The following is a 20,010-nucleotide window of genomic DNA, read 5'->3' as shown; positions in this document are numbered from 1 at the left end:
TCGAGAAGGAACAGGAGAGAAACCTGCTGGAACCAGTCCGCGGCGGCGCGGACTGGTTTTGACAGGTTTCGTTTCGACAAGTTTTAAAAGAAAAAGCCTCAGTGTAGCGATTTCATAAAAAAACAAACACAAAAACTTGCATGATATTGAGCCTACTGGAATCTACTACCTACTCGCTCACACTATATTATTTTCATTCATTGTCTAGATTCTCTCGAATTTCTGTCTCCCCCTTTTTCTTACTCTCATAAAATGGCAATTTGAGAGTTGAACCCTCTCCATTTCAGTGTTGGGATAAGCCATCCAGATAAACGTCCACGCTACATGTTGAGGCGTCCTCTACACTTTCATGAAATACTAGCATCCCCATCCTCTCTCTCTCTCTCTCTCTCTCTCTCTCTCTCTCTCTCTGTGTGTGTGTGTGTGTGTGTGTGTGTGTGTGTGTGTGTGTGTGTGTGTGTGTCTTGGGACTGGGAAACTCTGTGCCAAGTGTCTCATCGTAGCTTTCCTCTGCTTACTGTGCTCAATTGTTTTGCGCTCATTTGTTGCAAAGAGGCTCGTATCACCTGGGCGGCATGCCTGCCCTGCGCACCGTTTGGCTCTGCCCACTCTCCATCACGCGCCTTCCCTTTTCCTTCCAGTGCAAATGTTTCCTTTTACATCTAAAACTAATGAGAATTTTTTTTTATTTTCTCCAATTGGATATCCCCTACTAGAACCAGTCCGCACCGGCGTGGACTGGTTCTAACAGGTTTTAGTCCTTAAAAAAACCTCCCAAAAGCAATTTAGCTGGCAGAAAAGTCTTCGGCAACATAACCAGTATTGCATTGGTTGCCAATGCGAGCAGAAAAGGCTTCGACGGTAAGTTTTTATGTGTGCAAAGCTTCAACACAAACTTAGTCGACTGTAAACTGTATTTGTTGTCTGTGGAAAGGGCACTTGAGATGGCACTAAGCATGCACACTCTACATAGAAGGTGCTTTCCACCCGCTTGACTTCTCCATGATAAATCATGAGCCACTCCACTTTAAACACAACTTTGAGAACAACCCCAATAAGAGCACCTTCAGTCCTCCCAATTGTGAGAAGTGTAAATGCTAAAAGAACTGCAAGAATCCAAAACTCCAAGAAGGAAAGGGTGCTCAAAAAAACTACTCAGGTAGGAGCAAGAGTCAAGACCCATGTCAATGCACCAAAATTTACAAGAACGGTATTTGAATGAATGTGTTCAATTAGAAAGATTGCAGAGGTAGGGCAAGGGGCTAATTGCAAAAACAATATGCACATGAATCCCAGGCTAGCATCCTCAAGTGCCAACTTGCAAAGCTACTTCAAAGAGCCAAATTGAAGATCATGTTGTCGAAACCAACCGTAACATTAATGAGACAAGTTGTGACTTGTTGTACATGCTACAATATAAGAATATAATCAAGGACATCCGTAACATAATCATTGCTAGTCAAAATATCAAAAAGAATGTAGAAGACTAAGTGCGCTTTCATGTACGATATGTACATTAAAGTTGTAGTTTGAAAGCCCAAAAAGAGTTAAAGGAACTTAGCTACTCATCGAAGCTCCCTCGATGTTGACTATTATTGACAGCCTGCGTACTTGGCCTACATGTCCCAATAAAAAAGAACATGTCCATTAGCCTAAAAAGAGCTCCATCGTGTCAAACTCTAAAGCCCTTTGTACTTATACAAGGTTCTAATATGCAATGCTTTTTGCGCTTCTGTATGCACATTTTCCCCTAAGAGCCTCTGTTGCACTCCCATCAATTTATCAAGGGCGTTTCTCATATTCGCTTGGAAATTGGCTTCGCTCGGTTTTCTTTGCTCATTAATTTGAAAGCCCCTCTCTCTCTCTCTCTCTCTCACACACACACACACAAACAAACAAAAGTTCTCATCTAGAAAAAGAGTGAGAGCATGTGTTGCCATTTTTTATAAAGTGATGTGCAATCGATGAATTCGTTGATGCAAGATAGTATCTGCGTGTTTTATTTTGTAACCTTCTAATATATTGTATATAGCATGTCATCACATGTGGAGTTTTTGTTTCTTCATGCAAGTAGCTAAGAGTTTCCTTGCATATGCTTACAATCACATTGGAAAACAATACTCCATTTCTATGTTGCGTTGAGTTTTTACAGGTCAACTATATGAGGTTTATCACTTGAAGAATTGGTTTTCTTTTACATGTTTAGCAAGGCCACAATGATGACCTGTATAAGGTTTATCACTTGAAGAATTGGTTTTCCTTTACATGTTTGGCAAGGCCACAACAAACTTTTATAGATATACTGAAGATATACAAGTTTGTATGATGGTCCTTTCACATATATAGTTTTTTGTTACCCTTACCAATATGAAGCAATTGCTAGATTTTTTAATTCAAGTTTCCGGAACTTTTTCATGAACGCTATCTCTTTCTCATCTTTTAGTGTGGTTCATGTGCTGTCAATGATTTTCTGCTTTGAATGTTGTGTCTAATGTTGTTTACAACTTGAAGTTGTTATTGTCCCCGAATTGCACCTTGCGCTCACACAAGATCTACAGTCACATTTTTTACCCTTTTTTCATAAAAAAAAGCAAGCACTTCAAGCGTCAATCATGACTTTATATCAATTCACAAGTTTCATATGCATACATGAGCATGCACACATGTACACACAAAGTATTAATATAGTCTTGACGAGTAAAACATAGGACAAAGTCTAATCTATATAGGCAGCTAGAAAGGAACATCTTGCTTGGTAGAGCTTTGGTTGTTGTGTCTTCCAAGTGTGGCGTACTCTTGAAGCACAATGAGTTCTGAATGACAATCTTGATTGACCTTGACATTGCTTTGTTGAGATTTATGTTAGGTGTGGGACACTTGAAACAAGTTGTAGGTCATTGTCATCTAATGCATAGGGATAGACTCTCTCCAAATGCTATTGCATGTTTGTGCTGAGTGTCATGTCCGGGATGTCAACACTTCGACTACTCTTATTACATGGTCCACCAACATGGGCAGGCCAAGAAACTCTGGGTTATTTTAGTTGAATATGTAGTTAGGGCCCCTCTCTTAATGTAGTCGCATGCACTTGCATTTTGAAGGCACACGATATAATGCAAGAAGATAAAATGGGTGAGCACATTCATGATGAAATGCGTAGTCAAGGGCTATTGGAAAGTAGCATCATCGTGCTTGGTAGAGCTTTTTTTAAAAAAGTTTCTTGTAATGTTGAAAGCACGAGATTTTGACACCGCACTCCCATTTTGAAATGTTGCCTCTTGGATAGGATTGGATGTTGTAGCATATGCTCTTGGAGTGCCCTTTGCTTAGTGAGAGAAACTTGAGGGAAATGTGAGAAAGCTTTGGATCTTTCTATGGGAGACAATGCCAAGGCTTCTCTCTAGATGATAACCTATGAATGATGAGGAAGCTTTGGGATTCTTTTAGACGAGTTGAAGAAAGGGCTTATTTGTAATGTTGCAACTTAATGGAATTTTCCACTCTGCAAGAAATTGACATGGAGAGATAAATTTATAATGTGATGGTAAGTGGGGCTCCTAGAAGAAAACCTCATGTTTTGACAATGCTTTGGCCAACATGTACGCCAACTGTGGTGATCTTTTGAAACCCGTTGATGAGCTCTTATTGTAAAATGTTGTCTCTTGGGTTGCATTGTTTGTTGCAATATATGATCTTGGGTTGCCCTTATTCCAAGCAAGGGAAAGACGAGAGAACAGTGAGGAAGCTATGGGCTCTTTTGAGGGGAGGCAAATCTAGGGCTTCTGAATTAGCTTTGGGATACTTTCAAAGGAGGAAAAGGAAGGGTTTCTTTCTAGATCTCATTCCAAATGTTGCCTCTAGGATTGCATTGTTTGTTGCACTATATGCTCTTGGACTGTGCTTATGCCCAATGAGGGAAACACTACAAAAAGGTGAGGTAACCCTTGGCTATTTTTAGGGAAGGCAGAGCAAGGGCTTCTCTTACTATTCAGTCAACTGTGAACGATGATGAGGAAGGTTTGGGATGCTTTCAGAGGAGGTGAAGGGCAGTATTGGCAAGACGGTTTTAAAAGTGTGGCATACTTTTGAAAGTACAATAAGGCTTTGACTTATAGTTTGAGTATGATGTAGCATCTATTGAACTATATTGACTGCAAGACAAGGATAAGCAAATGCAAGAAGATATGAAACATCCAAATGCATTCACCTTTGTTTGCGTTTTGAAGAATCATTCATATGTGTTTGGAATAGTGCACACTATGCAGAACTACAAATCTTCATAGCTTAAACACCAAGTTTACTATGGCTATACACACTATCTATACACCCTAAAACAATTGTCATCCTTGGAGTTCCAAGTTGTATCTCATGTCCATATCGCTAGCAAACAACATCTAACAATATAAAGAGCCATGGGACAATGTAATGGCTTTAAAAAATAGCAATTACTTTTATACTTCAACAATGATAGAAAAATGAGTTGTGCACATGGGTGGTTGTTCATTGGGTTGTCTTTTTAAGAGGTTCTAGATGCCACCTCCTACTTCCTACATAAGATCACTATTTATTGATAGTTGGATGGAGAAATTTATAGAGCTTTGGATAGGATGATTTATTTTGATAATGAAGCATTCAAGATATAATTGTCACTACCTTGTGGATGCATAGAGAATGTTTGCACATGTTTTCACCTTGAAGGGGGAGGGGGCCCGAGGAGGGTTACCAAAATTGGGACTTGCTTTTTCTTGGCCGTAGCAACACGCGGGTCCCATACTAGTTTAATTAAGGTTGGGATAGAACGGTCCTAAGACCTTAAGATACGAACTTTTAATTAAGGTTGGGATAACCCTGAGTCCTATAAATGAATATTTGAAGCGTGTGCAAAAAAATAGGCATGTCCAATTTTGAATTTTGAAACAACTATTTTTCAATGAGAATCTGTCAAGATTCTTGGGCTAAGTAAATGGAAAAGAAGGCTGGGAGGGAGTTAACAAAACAAGAGGGAAAAAAGTGATAAAATCACGAGGAATTGTTGTGCTTATCGTAATTAAAATCACTAGGCCTACCAATCAGCATGTGAGGATGATTTTAGAAAAGCCCTTAAAGAGGAGAAGTGTTTGAAAAATCCAAAGGAGAAGGGAGGTAGCAGGTGGCGGCAGTGGCGACAGGTGGCTCTCTCTCTCTCTCTCTCTCTCTCTCTCTCGTAGTGATTGGCATGTTGGGCACACCCAAGGAAGACTGTTTACTTTTGATTCTATTAGCATTTCCTTGTGGAGTAATTTGATGATGGGCTATAGGGCCGATTAGGGCTCAAAAAGAAGAGTTGCACCACTTTTGCTTGGAATCCTACACTACGTTGCAAGATCTTTGTGTACTTTGGTTTTGGTTGCACATGCATTCGATTCAAGTACTTGTCCTAAACAAACAATTCAGCAAGGTGGTACTTCTTCTAGCCTTGAGGCCCTATTTAAGCATGAAGAGACACCACACCTTCCTTTCCCTTAGTGTGGCCCTGTGTCGCCCTCCCCCGAGAAGTGGAGGGGTTGCAATAGAGCAGGGGAAGCCCACCCTCAGCACTAAGGGGCACGGGAGCTTTAAGGAAGCCCAGGCGGTGGGATCAAGGGCGCGGAAGTGGGGCGCGTTGGTTGAGGGCATCGGAGCGCTACACGTGGCAAAAAAAGTAAACTTGGACGGGTTTTGGTAAACGGGGGCGCCGGGAGGTAAACTCGGACGGGAGGGTGACGTGGACAGGAAACGTGGCGCAAATGGGCTGAGGTGGAGTCCCAATGGCAAATGGGGGGCCAGCATGGCATTACTTTCACGCGGGCATCCCGTTTTCAAATTTGCCCTCGCGGAATGCAGGGTAATCAGAGATAATCGGAGGTGAGATGAGAGCGGGAAAAGGGGAGGCTGGTATCTGATACAGTAATCAGATGAAGACTCTGTAGGAGATTGGAAGCTCAAAGGCAGCATGGATTTGAACCAGGTAGTATGTGTGAGTGTGTGTGTGTATGTGTGTGTGTGTGTGTGTGTGAGAGAGAGAGACAGAGAGACAGAGATGTTGTGTATTAGATGCCTCCCATCGATGTAATCGAAGACCGGCCATTGAGTGGATATTTCAATGGTGAAACAACGACTGAAGGAGAATCGTCAGATGACTGCCCAATCAACGAGGATAATGGCATGGATTACTAGCCACAAAACAATGGAGCTAGTCCCAGCTCAGTCGCATGTTGGCATTCGCAATGCTCTTGGGTTGATTTAGATCCGTCTTCATACACATCAAAAACATTTTTCTCCTTCGACGAGATGACATACTCCTTAATGGCCAAAGATTTGGGAGGGACAGAGACCATGTCACTAGCAATGCTTCAAGCGATCGATGTTCGGGGATTGTTTGATTTAAAGAAGTGGAATAGGATGAAAGACTCCTTGATGCTTTGTCCAGGTATAGGGCTGGAAATAGGCTGCCTGCACTTGAAATCTACTAGCCTAAAGGTTGCCTTTATGGAAGATTGGGCACATATTGTTCATGCAGCCCATTGCCCTTTGACACATGACAATCATCTTGGAGTGGCGGCCACTCTCAAGGCCGTCCAGAAGGAATGGTGTACAAACAAGAGACAACATGGGTTGCCTCTTGATTACATAAAAGACTCAATCACTGCATGTGGATGCTTACTAAAAGAGAAGATTATTGATTGTGATGTAGCTGCGATGCCTATTAGTAGCAGAAGCGCAAATTGTCCAACCTCTTCAATCGAGACAACAACATCTCAAGTCGAGCAATAGTTGACAAGAATCATGATAAAGCATCACACACGGCTGGTCCTAGTCAGATCTTCAAAGAGGCATAGAGCATATAAGTGGCTACAAGAATACATTTGCCATCGAGGTGGAAGCATAGATCGGAGAGGTGCGGATAAGCGGCGACAACGAAAGTCAAAGAGGTGTGGATGCCTTTTTAGGATGGTGGTTCAACACTGTCATGATGGTGATAGGGTGACTATCGCAATCCATGGCGATCACACCGGGCACATACCTGGCTCACGTGCTGACCTTTACCACTTGCCGGTGCATTCAACTGTAGTTGCATGCTGTATGGATGATTTGTTTGATGTTGGGATGTGCCGCCATGTCGCCAAAATGTCGATCTCCAAGGAAAGGTTTCACATGGCAAATGCATCTGAGCTGGATCGTGTAATCCACAGATTTTTTATGATACCAAAAGAGGTGCAAATGCTGTTTCATCAAATGCGCACTCGTGGTACTTAGCTTGCCATTGGAATTTCTAAGAAGCCTTTTCTCTGCTGAGTTTTTGATAGCATTTGATCCAACATTTTTTTTGACTGTAGGTAACTCTGTAGGTACTGAATGGGGTGCGATGCTTGCCGAGGCTCTACGTTTGCAAGAATTGAAGAAGGTAATACTACATTCGCAACTTCTTAAGCTGGATGGGTGAGCATGCATCCTCAAGTATACTTCTCGTATGGACAGGTAATCTTTGTGCAGCCTTACAGTCCCCAAAACCCTGATGAGAACAAGCGGCCATTCATCCTCCTCATTCAAGACGAGTGGATGCTACAAGTCGCTCTTCATTTCTCTCGTCGCAACTCATGGGCCGTGGATAGCACTTTCAAGACAAACATTTATGGTCTACCGCTCTATGGTGCAGTCTTGCCAAACCAAAACGGCATAGGGATTCCGATATGGCTGATGTTATGCAGCAATGATGTGGGTACCAGCCAGGAAAAGGTGGCCCTAGAGCTCACGTTCAAGATGATCTTTGCAAGGTTAGGTGACGTTCGGCCCGCAGCCATTGTCATTGATAAGAGCCAGCAAGAGCTCGAAGCCATCCTCAAGGTTGTGGATCAAGATTCTTTTTGCTGGAGAGAAGACGAGGATGGAAGGCGGCAACAAGTCGCATGTAAAGTTTTGCTATGCTGGTTTCATGTCAAGAAGGCATGGGTTGAGAACCTATTGCCCCAGGTAGCTGGTCATTTCTTTGATGTGTTCTTTGTGTCAGCTCATGTCTACAAATTGATTGTCGTACTCACATGGCGTTGTTGTGCATAGGTCCCTAAGGACAAGCGCGATGATGTGTACAATCGCATGTCGAATTTGATGCATGCAACAAGTGAGGATATATTTGATGCAAGGTGCGATGAGCTATTGTAGGTGTATCAGGCACATGAAAATATTCGACGGTATGTATCCACTAGCTGGTGTGGAAAAACATGCATGTGGCGAAGCCGTTGGCCAAGATTCGGTCGTCTATTTCAGCATGGGAATGTGGATACTACAAACTTGGTTGAGCGATTATGGCAGTATGTCAAGTATACCTTGCTAAATGCACAGATAAACAGGTCTCTGTTGGTCTTGTTGAATGCATTGGTGGACGATTCAGTGCATGGGACATATATTGGGGGAACACTTCTCGAATTCTTCAAGAAAAAGCAGGAGATTGGTAAGAGCGGTTCTCTTTCGCTTGAGAGTATGCCTTTGCTATTGCCAAATGTTGAGCTCATGTTGTTTCAATTTGACAACCGTTCAGCTGATTCCGGGCGTTTTAGTCGTTTTGGATCAAGCAAGCAACATACAGCCAAGCTAGCAGCAGGCGAATCAATTCTTAAACGATTTGAAGCAGATCCAAGCACCCTCGAAGTGATAGAGGAAGGACACATGCGATTCAAAGTCCTTAGCACTACTTCGGCCTCAAACTGGTATCATGTGAGCATGCAATCCAACTACTGCGATTGTGCGGACTGGGGATCAGAATGTAAGCATCTATATGGCCTTCGACTGATAATTGAGAGGCACTTTCCTCATCTTCACAAAGTTCTCCCCATCGTAGATAGCGCTCAAGCTTTGAGCCATGTGGACCTACAACCCATAGTTGGAGCAGGGGAAGACAATATAGCACTAGAGCATGACAATTTCGATGTAGCTGAGACAGTTGTCAGCAACATAGACAATGAGATTGGTAGCTGCATCTATGACATGAGAAGCATCTTGCAGAGTCTAGAAGAGCAGTTGGTGCAATGTGATAGCTCTTTGAAGCCAGCCATACTAATGCAACTAAATCTTTCACGAGATAGTCTTGCCGCCTTGATCATCCCAAAGGAGATTGAGCTACCAGCAAAGGGCTCGATCAAGCAAGTCCAAGCTCACGTTACTCTAACTCGACTCGGGCATGGGATGCCCGTAGAAGCAAGTGGAGCCAGCAAGGAACAGGTTCTCGAGGCCGACCTGCCATCATCTAAAGGTCCAACTACTGGTGTTTTGCGACGCAAGCATCAGCGTGGACGGAGTCGAGTCCGCTTTCAAAGAAAGCCTCGAATACATTGTCCTCATTGTTGCAGCAAAACTCTCATGCTGGATCCATTGGAGAGCATTTCACGCCATACATGCCATGCCCTCCTTCCGTTATTGCTCAGACATGCCCCAGGTGGAGCAGAGTCGAGCTTGCTTAATCGTCATGTCACCCTCTTTGGTGAGAGCATCCAAAAAGGGATGATTGTCTGTTGCAAAGCTGGCGAGGTTCCCACAGAAGAGAGAAGCTTCACAATCTGCTTTCTTGATGGGTCAGTACTCGAGGCAGTCCTTGCGTCCCAGCAGCGAATGGTTCTCTCTACATGAGAGACATGTAGCAGGTTTCTCCCTTATGCAATCTGCTGGGCTGATTTGATGACCAGTTTGTGAGCGTTTGGCAGGCACTTGTGAGCCCATTTGCAACTATCTTTGGACTGATTGGGTGGGTTGTTTTGGGAGCAAGCTATGAGCTGATTCCATCTGCAGACTTCCAACATGTTTGGCTGATGACTATTTACCTTGTTTAGGCTATTAGGCCGATCTTTTTGGATGGCATCTTGCTTGATCATGCGTGAGCGTTACAGCTGGGTTTCGAAAAGTTATTTTGCCAATCTGTCATGAGCTCATTTGTACTACCAACTTGATGCATTTTTCTTGTCAATTGTGTACGATCTCTATGGACTACGGCTGCTCTAAGTGGATGGCATTGAAACTGACCTTTTGTGAGAGTCATGGATGGGTTGTTGCTAGATGTATGTCTTGTTTTGCCAGCCAATATTTCTTATCCGATTGTGTACGATCTCTGAGCACTAGGGCTGCCCTAATTGGATGGCATTGAGGCTGATCTGATTTCTCAGCTGATTTCACTTGCAAACATTTAGCGTTTTTGGTATCTGATTATTTACAGTTTTTGGTATCTGAAGCATCAATGGCATTTATGGTATCCAACAATTTACAGTTTTTGGGTTAGAGGGTTGATTTCCTTTTTTATTTTTTGATGTTTTTTGGATTCTTGCCATACATGCGAGTGAGTTGTTTTGCCGCCCATATATGAGGTGTGTGCCGCACCAGAGATCAAGACATTTATGATCACCGACTATTTACGTTACTGGGGATGGAAGGCTGATGTTTTGTTTGACCATTCTTGAGCACTGCGGTTGGTTTCATGCTTAAGAGGCTGGAGAAAGTGAATGCTTACTGCAGTGCCATAAGTTGGGCAACATAGACCCTTGCAAAGAGTGGCTCCATCGTATACTTTCACTGTATTTTGACCATTCAAGGTGCAAGGTTTGAGATGTTTTTCTGTTAGGCTTTGTGTCATAACCATGTAGTGAATAATGCCTTTGCATTTATATGATGCATTTTTCACTCACCAATGCCGAGATGAACTTTGTGCTACACTATTCGTATGTATAATCAATATTCGTATGTATAATCTGGCCATGCATTTGTTTGATTGGTTAGGTGACAATTTAATCCATTGAACAAAATAAACCACAATGCCAATGCACACAAATACTATGTATCGTCCTTTAAGTTTGCAACCACAATGTGCCTACATGGTATGCCAACAAAGGGTTGTCAGTTTGTCATTTTTAATACAAGCACCTTTGCTTTTCCGAGGATAATAAATCCACCAAAGATAAAACACACAAGTTAAGAGTTGCTATTCTCTATGAGCAATCAGATTATTAAAACATAACAAAGAGAGAGGGAGAGTTTCAATCGCTGACATTCTGACAAGAAAGAGATTCCAACAAATGTACACAAAACTTAGCTACGACGAGCTTAAAATGTGTTTAACCTGGTTGCTAAATCTGAAGCAAAGGAAATCCATATGTGTAAACTCAACAAACACCCCACTTGGACTACAATGCCGGCTATGACAATGTCACGCTCTCACCGCTCATGGAGCTTCTCAACACCCACAACGCAATCCGAGCCAACAACCACACTTAAAGAGATAAAAAAATAGAATATATGCATGCTCCAAACACCTTAGCAATACTAAGAGCCACCAATAACATCTCACCACAACACCTAAGGCGGCTCATTCCAGCTGATTCAACTTAACCACATTCATGAATGGTACCAACACATAACACAACCCATAATGAGCAATTGTAAATTGACAAAATAACAGCACTATGACAAAATAAATTGACAATGAGATTGAAACGTAAGGCTGATCATTACGTAGACTTAATTAAAACATCCAAAGGGTGTGCTACATTGCGCATGAATGCGTAGCTAGGTAAGCCGGTTTACAACAAAAAACATTCACTTAGATCCGCTCAAAACGGAGGGCTCAAAATCCATAAAGTACACCATTGTATAAGTACAGTGTCAATTGAGTTCATATGCTGGATATGCTCCCAAAACACCAGCCCCCGAGCGTGCTATTGCTCATGCGTCTCTAGACCTCCGCCAAACAACGTAAGCACCAATCATGCAGCTGCACCCTCAGAGTGCATACGTCCACGTCCTCGAACCAATCCTTTGTAAGCCAATGTCGCCCAAGCCGGTCTTCCAATCCACCTGCAATCAGTTCCCTGCAGAACAGTGCCGTATGTTAGTCCATGCAATGACCCTCCCTAACAACCTATCGACACTATTGCACAGTGTAGCATGATCTCACCTCATGATCCTCATGACATAAAATCCGCAATCGATCACATTTGTCTACTGAGGCACATCCACAACTTTGAGCTCAATCTCTTCCTTGGAATCATCCAAAGCACGTCGAATATAGTTGTCATGTACAAATTCTGCCAGGCTTCGAAGGCCACTAAGGCACAACCATACAACAAACCAGGTTAGCTGAATTTAACCACATCTGTTGGGCACAACAATCACATGATGAAAAACAACCTTTGCACTTGCTCTAGGCACTCAAAAGGGTTTGTCAAACCCTTGAGGGAATCAAAATGAATCAGATAGTGCTTCTTGCCAGGCAATCGGAGGAGCCTTGCTCCCCTATTCAAGTAGAGAGCAAAAAGAGTCCAGTGATGCCTTCAAGCACACATTATTAGTGTTACGAATGAGAATTAGTTCAGAATTCACCATACAAAGCATTATGTCACCCTGAAATACCTGCAAATGACTGGCCAAAAGCAAAAGACCAGCTCTGACATGTCAACACCGCTAAATTGCCCCTGAAGAAAATTGGACAGAATACGTCCCTCCATCGTAAACCAAAGCGAATCGACAAAGTATACTTTCCTTAGGATGGTCGGAGGCAAGGTGTGCTCCATCCACCTGTGCAAAGATTTCAGTTTCCAAATTAAAACACATGCAATCCTATATGTGCGTATAGCCATTTACAATGATCAGGGCAAGAGAGAACTTACTGGCCAAACAAGTCAATAGTCCTACTACTGGCCTCGCCACGCAATATGTCAGTTACTAATCGCTGATCTACATTAACTGATAACTTGAACCGGTCGGAGGTGAAAGTAATGCATGCAATAGAGCCAAGCCTAACATGCGATAACAATCAAGGCTTAGCGTGCAAGTTTTATAGAAGAAAAAGAGGCCCAAAAAAACCAGCAAGCAATTAAACCGTAAACCAGCAAGTAAACCAGCAACTAAACCAGCTCATGACTTGTACCCACCTGGCAGCTGCAATGTTTCCTCGTGTCGTGACAACCCTACCTCCCCCTTCTTCCATAACTCTTAACTGGCCATTTTGTATGGCAAAATTCAGAGACACATGTGTGGTTGCCGCTGCACCAGGTGGGGTTGAGACATCAACAACCACCCGAGTCTTCATTGACGAACAAATTTGCAGCTTTGGTCTATGTTGTTTCACAATTCCCTGCATGGTTAAAAGAAGATTTTACGCCAAATCATTCGAACAAATTTGACACCCTAAACCTGCCAAGAATAACAACGAAATAATGCATGCCACTACTGCAATTAGGAAGATGTCCCACTACCTCCTCGTGCACAAGATCAACGTTGAGCGTCATGGATGCAAACCGGCTAAATGTATCTGTATTTGCAGCAGGCACATCCTTTGTGTCCACAATCTCAAGAGGCAGTGAGGGCGGTGTATCTCCAAGCCCAAGGGAAGTCGAGTCAGCGGAGTCCTCTTTCGCGTTGCTTGCTCTCCCCTCCTCCTCCCTGCATTCCTCTTTGTCTTCTTGGCCATCTTTATCCTCCTTGATGTCTTCATCCTCCATCCACTCATAATGTCCGTCCTCTTCATCTTCTCGGTCCGACTGAAAATCATCCGCATCCTCCTCTTCTTCCTCTTCAGCCTTGCCCTTGAAGTTGTCCATGGGCTGGCTGTCCTCAATGTCATCCATCATGACATTTAACCAAGGAGGTAAAACCTTGAGCCGCCTCTGCATTCAATCACCAAATAAAACCACAAGTTAGTCCCCCATTGAACCCAGCATGTTCAAATGAATGTAGCCAAAAAACCAGCACTAGATAAAACCACAAGCAGCCTGTAAGAAACAAGCAATTTTACATAAAATGATTTCAATCAAGACGTCGAGAATTAGCTTAAAATCCCTCCGAAAGCCATCGGTAAACTAGGGCAACTACCGGCAAACAATGCACTGCCCTATAAACTAGGACAACTAGCAGTAAACAATGCACTGCCTTGTAAACTAGGACGAAGAAAGCAAACATGCCTCAACCACAAGTAATTAATGCATTGCCTTGTAAACTCGGACCAAGAAAGCAAACATGCCTTAACACAAGTAGTCATAGACTTCATCGGGCCTAAATTAGCCATTCAAACGGGATCTAGTGCAATGTGAATCTAAACTGCTCTCAGTAAACTAGGCCGCTTTTGGGCAAAAAATCCACCTTGAACTAGGATGCCACAACAAAGTGGACCATGCAAAGCAAACATGCCACAACAAATGTAGTATTAAGCCATGCCGCAATAATATGTAAACTTGGTAGAGTCGCCATGAGTTTTTCAATAAACTAGGACAACTTCTAGCAAACAATGCACCTTAAGATAAGCTGGGACTAGGCAAGCAAACCTGCCTCAACTCATTAATGGTAAATGGTTTGCAAGGAAAATCTCCAAGGTCATTATGCCTAAATCATCCATTTAACGGGAGAAATCTCAATGTGGACCTAAACCCGTCTCAATAAACTAGGACCACATTCGGGCAAACAATCCACCTTCAAATGAACTAGGACTAACAAAGCAAACATGCAACACCAAATGTAATAATAAAGCATGATGCAATGATATGTAAACTCGAAGGAGTGGCCATGGTACTCACATTCTTTTCATAGCCTTCGTCGATTCGCTGCTGGATGCGATCCATGCGCTCTTTTGAGGATGCGAGGTAGGCTGCCATGCGCTCTTTGACAATCTTCTCAACAAACTCTACCTTTGAGACTCTTCTAAACTCAGGCCTGAGCTTATCCCACTTCTCAGTCGCTCGAAGACGATGAAGGCGCTCTGTTTTTTTCAGATTTAATGCAAACTTCCTATCTCTATCCTCGAAGCACATCTTTGCTTGCTTGTGCCATTGTGCACTATCTCTTGCATTTGGCGGTTTTGCTCTTGAGCCCATTTCAGCATTGAAACGCCTACCTCCCTTGCGAAGGGGAATGACCACATCAAGCCCATGCTCTGTCTTTAGATGCCTCTCCATCCGTAATCGAACCAACTCAAAGTGGAACTGCTGAGGGCAATGATCGCTCGCTCGACATTGCCGTGCAAGCCTTCCATCAGGCAAGAAGACCTCAACATATGGCAAGGGTTCAACCATGGCTGAGGATTCACCAATGCCTCTATCTCCTTCTCCCTTCAAAGAATCCATATTGTTTTGCGCTCCGTCGCCCACCGTCTCGACACACGGCTGATCCCTCTTGCCTTCACCAACTTTTTCTTTATCAAGGTTCTTTTCGTTTGCCTTAGCTCTTCCAGCCTTCTTCTCATCCACTTCATTTTCATTCTGATCAGGCTCTTCAAACATGCCTTCCAACTTCTTTCTTAGACGCGGATTTGCTGATTTTGGTGTCTCCACTTGGGCCATATTGCCTGAGCATGGAGAAGGCTGATTCTCCGTTTGCTTTAACTCCTTCTCCCTTAGCCGAGGGCTACAACGAGGAACTTTTACAGGCGAAGCCTCCCCCATGCCCCTCCCGAGATCTGACCCATGCTTCTTTCCAACTAGCTTCTTTGCCTGCACCTCTTGATGTGGCCTTCTTGGCGCCATAGTTTTTCCTGTGGTGATCACCATACAATGAACATTTTATTGTAAGAAACACCAGCAGCCATTCATCATAGCATGGCAACATGCTTGCAAGCACCATAACGGATAAGCAGGACGACTCATGTTGGCAAAAATATGCATGAAGCAGAAGGCATCAGGACACAGCTCTCTCTCTCTCTCTCTCTCTCTCTCTCTCTCTCTCTCTCTCTCTCTCTCTTCCACAAACACACACAAACCTGCTGCCCGGTTCTCTACAAAATTGCTGTTGTCCGTGGGCTCATAGAGTGTGTGTGTGTGTGTGTGTGATGCAACATGACAAGCAACAGACGATAAAAACATATTTTCTTGGAGGTGGTTTTGGGGCGGTGTCACACACACACACACACAACACACACAGACACATACCTGGTAATCCCGCCTACCGTCCCAATTTGTACCTGCGCCACAATCTCCACCTGGCTCCAATCTTCGTCTGTGTAGACCCCAGATGGCTCGTCTAACGCAATGCAGGCCCTCCCCCAGGCCCTCTCGCATGAGCTAGCAGCAAAACTCCCTCTGCTTGAATGCCCTAAACGCAGTCACTCACCCCCCATCCTCGGGGTTCCATCCGCATGCATGCAACGTACGAGGTATCATGAAGTGGAGGCCGTCCATCTCAGCCCACCCCCACCCCCATTTGCCACTGGGACTCCACCTCAGCCCATTTGCGCCACGTTTCCTGTCCACGTCACCCTCCCGTCCGAGTTTACCTCCCGGCGCCCCCGTTTACCAAAACCCGTCCAAGTTTACTTTTTTTGCCACGTGTAGCGCTCCAATGCCCTCAACCAACGCGCCCCACTTCCGCGCCCTTGATCCCACCGCCTGGGCTTCTTTAAAGCTCCCGTGCCCCTTAGTGCTGAGGGAAGCCCTCCTCCTTTTTTGCATTTTCTTGTTGTCCTTGCAGAGGCATTTTGAAATGCTCAAGCGTCAGATTCCAATCTTACAGTGCTTGGGTAGCTTTCTACAACATAAGGAGTATGCCCACTACATTTTTTTGTCATAACCTATCCTTGCGACGGTTCTGCCTCAACCAAGTGTGTGTTGAGAGGCGGCAAACAAAGGTGGCCAACTTGCATGCGTTCTAAAATGTATGGCGTGGATGGCCTAATCGCTAGTACTTTGAGAGGCTACTGGATGCTTTCAAGGAGTGTTTCACCTCCCTCATCGTGCTCCTCTATGGCCCTGTGTTGCCCTCCTCCATCGTGCTCCTCTATCTCCCCGTAGTTGTCTTCGCCTGCTCTTCTTTGAGCTACGCACGTAGTGCTGCGCACAACCGTTCCGCAGCTAGTCGCCCGCCAAAGAGAGAGAGAGAGAGAGAGAGAGAGAGAGAGCCAGCACACAATCCTTTTATCCTGCCTGCGGTCCCACAAAATCATCCCCCCTCCCTTCCCCAACCTTGCTCCGAGGAGAGAAGACGACCATTTCTAGCTCGGATACCTCCCCGAATATCCCCTTCCACACTCATCAGCTTCCAGCGTCCGAGCTGTCATGACTTGAGAGAGAGAGAGAGAGAGAGAGAGAGAGAGAGAGAGAGAGCGCTCAGCTTCACCCTTCCCTCTCTTGCTTGCACTCGGCGCTCGCGCGACACAGAACGAACACACAACTATGTAGTCCCTACACTCCGTGTCCATATATATATATATATATATATATATATATATATATATATATATATATATATATATATATATATATATATATATATATAGAGAGAGAGAGAGAGAGAGAGAGAGAGAGAGAGAGAGAAGTTGCTGCACGAATGATGGCTCTGTAGACCCCACAAAAGGCACCCTTAGCAGACGAGAGAGAGAGAGAGAGAGAGAGAGAGAGAGAGAGTCCCTCTCGCCTTGCGCCTACCCTGCCCTCCAAACTGCTTCGTGCTCAAGCGTTGTTACCGCTCAAGCACATGTTTAGAGCTGCATCTCGCCAAGCGCTTGGAGGGGCTGTAGCACTTCGAGCACTCATGCACTGTAAGTAGACTATTCATGGTCCCGCCATCTCCTACAGCTGCTGCGTAGGAGGCACACAAACTTGTGTTACAAACCTAATTATAGATTGTTCACGGAGACGCGTCGGTAGCAGGTTGCATTTTGCCTTTTTTTTTTTTAACCACTTTCTCCTTTGTAGCTCTTTAAAAGGCCTAGCGATCTGCTGGACAAGTAGCATGCTCTACAACTAGTCTTGCTTGGTGGGCCTCCCTATGTAACATCTATAGAATATAGCAGGACATATGCAAATTGGCATTTAACATCGTGCACTAAAGGAAACAGAAGCATGACTAATTTGGCAATGGCGGCACTACGTGAAAGGCAGATATACCTTTGGAAAATGCTATAGTTGTTTTGAGAGGAGATGGAGTTTAGTGCTTGGATTATAACCTTGTAGGCCTTGAGAACTTCATATTGACACCTAGTATGGGAGAAACGAGGACAAATATAGTATAGCATCATTGTTTATGTCTAAAGTAAAGATGCACAAAGTGCATTTACGATTGCATTACACTACATGTATTCACTACTTATGCATTTAATTCTTTAATACACCACATGTTGAAATTGTTATTATGTATTGCCTACCTACCATATGCAAAGAGTTGTGTGTAAAATTAACATATAAGTGTATAGTTCTGAAAGCATCATGTAGGTAAAGAAAACTAGAGGAAGCAATGTACAAAATTTTAAAACAAGCAAATTGATAAAGCATCAATGGATTGCAATTTGAAATGAAGTACTTTACTGACCTGAAATGTTGTACATATGTTTTTGGATTGTCCAAGCTACACACCGATCTTTGACTCTAGCTACAAAAAAGGAATGTGAATAGTTAAACATTTCATCATGCAATGAAGCATCATAAATTGAATATGTTAAGTATTTAGTGCACGTCATGCAAAAGTGCCATACAAAAGTATGGTCTTAATATGGTGGAGAGTTTGCATTGTGGTCTCTCCAAAAATTATAAGAAACGGAAGCCGTGCCCTGCCCCGTAGCGTTTATGTGTTGCGCCAAGCAAGCACATAGTCATGGGGAGTTGGATGGATATAACGAACCTTGCAGTGTAGTCCATCTGGAGTTGTACGTTTGTGCAATCGAAACGTCCAATGTTTTGAGTATATATTCTCCCTGTCAGACACAAAATACACATTAGGATAAATACATGGTATGTAGCATATTGATTAAGCTTAAAGAGAAATAGATCTAATTTTATTGCATGCGCAACAACTGGGCCTGATAAGAACGTCGCCAAAAAGGAACTCATTGGAAAAAAAACAATGATAGAGAATCGGTATTATTGAAGAGCGCTCCCACTAATTTGCTTGTGTTTGTGAATTGTTGGGCTAGCATAGTTGGCAATCATCTACAAATTTGGCGAACTTCGGCCTCTCGATAGTGGCCTTCTCTTTCTATGACATGTACGAGCTTTATCAACAAGTCAGTTTTTGGATCTTAATATTGGCAACGTTTTGGAGATTACGAATACTTTTATTTTCCGAGTCGAGGTGGATTTTGTGATATATTTTGTCTTTATTTGTTACTCTTAATTTGTTGTGAAAGAGTCGAGACTTTTTGATGGTGCTTCTGCCTGCAGAAGAGAGGAATTCAATATTATTCTTGGTTATTGTTGAAATTTGTCGAGGTAGCCGGATCGATGCCCTTTATATTACATGTACAAGCTTTTCATGGTGCTGTTTTTACTTGATTCTTATGAGATTGCTCTTGTTGGCTTTTTTGCAAACACCACTAGCGCTAGTTTATCTCACTCTATAGATTTGTTGGCGTGTCTCACAGCTCCCTCGTCTCTCTCTCATCATCTGATTTGCAGCACGTTGTTTATTTTTCTTGTAGACGACGTGCTGCTTCTCTTGGTCGCCGTCATGATTTGTCAACTCTTGCAGGTGACATCCTCCTCTTACTCTGCGTCATCCCTTGATAGTTCTCCAATCACCTTCTTCTTCACACTCTGCTCCTTCGTCTCTGGTGGTCGCACGATGCTGTTCCACGATGCTATTCCTCTACAAACACCACTAGCACTACTTTATCTCGCTCTGCACATTTTCTCCGTGTCTCACTACTCCCTTGTCAACCTTCCTTGTTTGAGTTACAGCACGTTGTTTATTTGGCTTGTAGATGGCGTGCTGCTTCTCCCCTCCCGGTTGCCCTCATGACTCGTCAACTCCTACCGGCGATGTCCTCCTCCTCCTCTGTCTCGGCCCTTGAGAGTGCTCCAATCACCTTCTTCTTTGCGCTTTGCTCCTTTGTCTCTGGTGGTCGCGCGATTCTATTCTCCTTCTGTAGTTCTTCATTTGGCTTATAACTGCAAGTCGACCTCCCAATATAAACGATGCTCCTTTTTACTGGTTAACACAATTGTCACGTAGTCGCTTGAGTAGCACGATTAATTGCAGAAGAGGTGAATGAAGAATACATCAGAGGAGGGTCCACCATAGATTAGAGGATGAGAAGGC

At 43.7% G+C, this 20,010-nt stretch overlaps 2 pseudogenes; one reads left to right on the top strand and one right to left on the bottom strand.

Annotated features, from left to right (window-relative positions):
* The first annotated feature begins 5,793 nt into the window (after window positions 1-5,793).
* LOC147440672 (uncharacterized) lies at window positions 5,794-9,839 on the top strand (annotated as a pseudogene).
* A 1,826-nt stretch (window positions 9,840-11,665) lies between these two features.
* LOC147440671 (uncharacterized) lies at window positions 11,666-15,509 on the bottom strand (annotated as a pseudogene).
* Window positions 15,510-20,010: the final 4,501 nt, after the last annotated feature.

This window comes from Adiantum capillus-veneris, chromosome 15 (assembly GCF_014529385.1).
Source record: "Adiantum capillus-veneris isolate H3 chromosome 15, ASM1452938v2, whole genome shotgun sequence".
In the NCBI taxonomy this organism is placed as follows: Eukaryota; Viridiplantae; Streptophyta; class Polypodiopsida; order Polypodiales; family Pteridaceae; genus Adiantum; species Adiantum capillus-veneris.
Note: the sequence above shows the minus strand (reverse complement) of the source record. Positions and strands in the feature narration are given on the sequence as shown.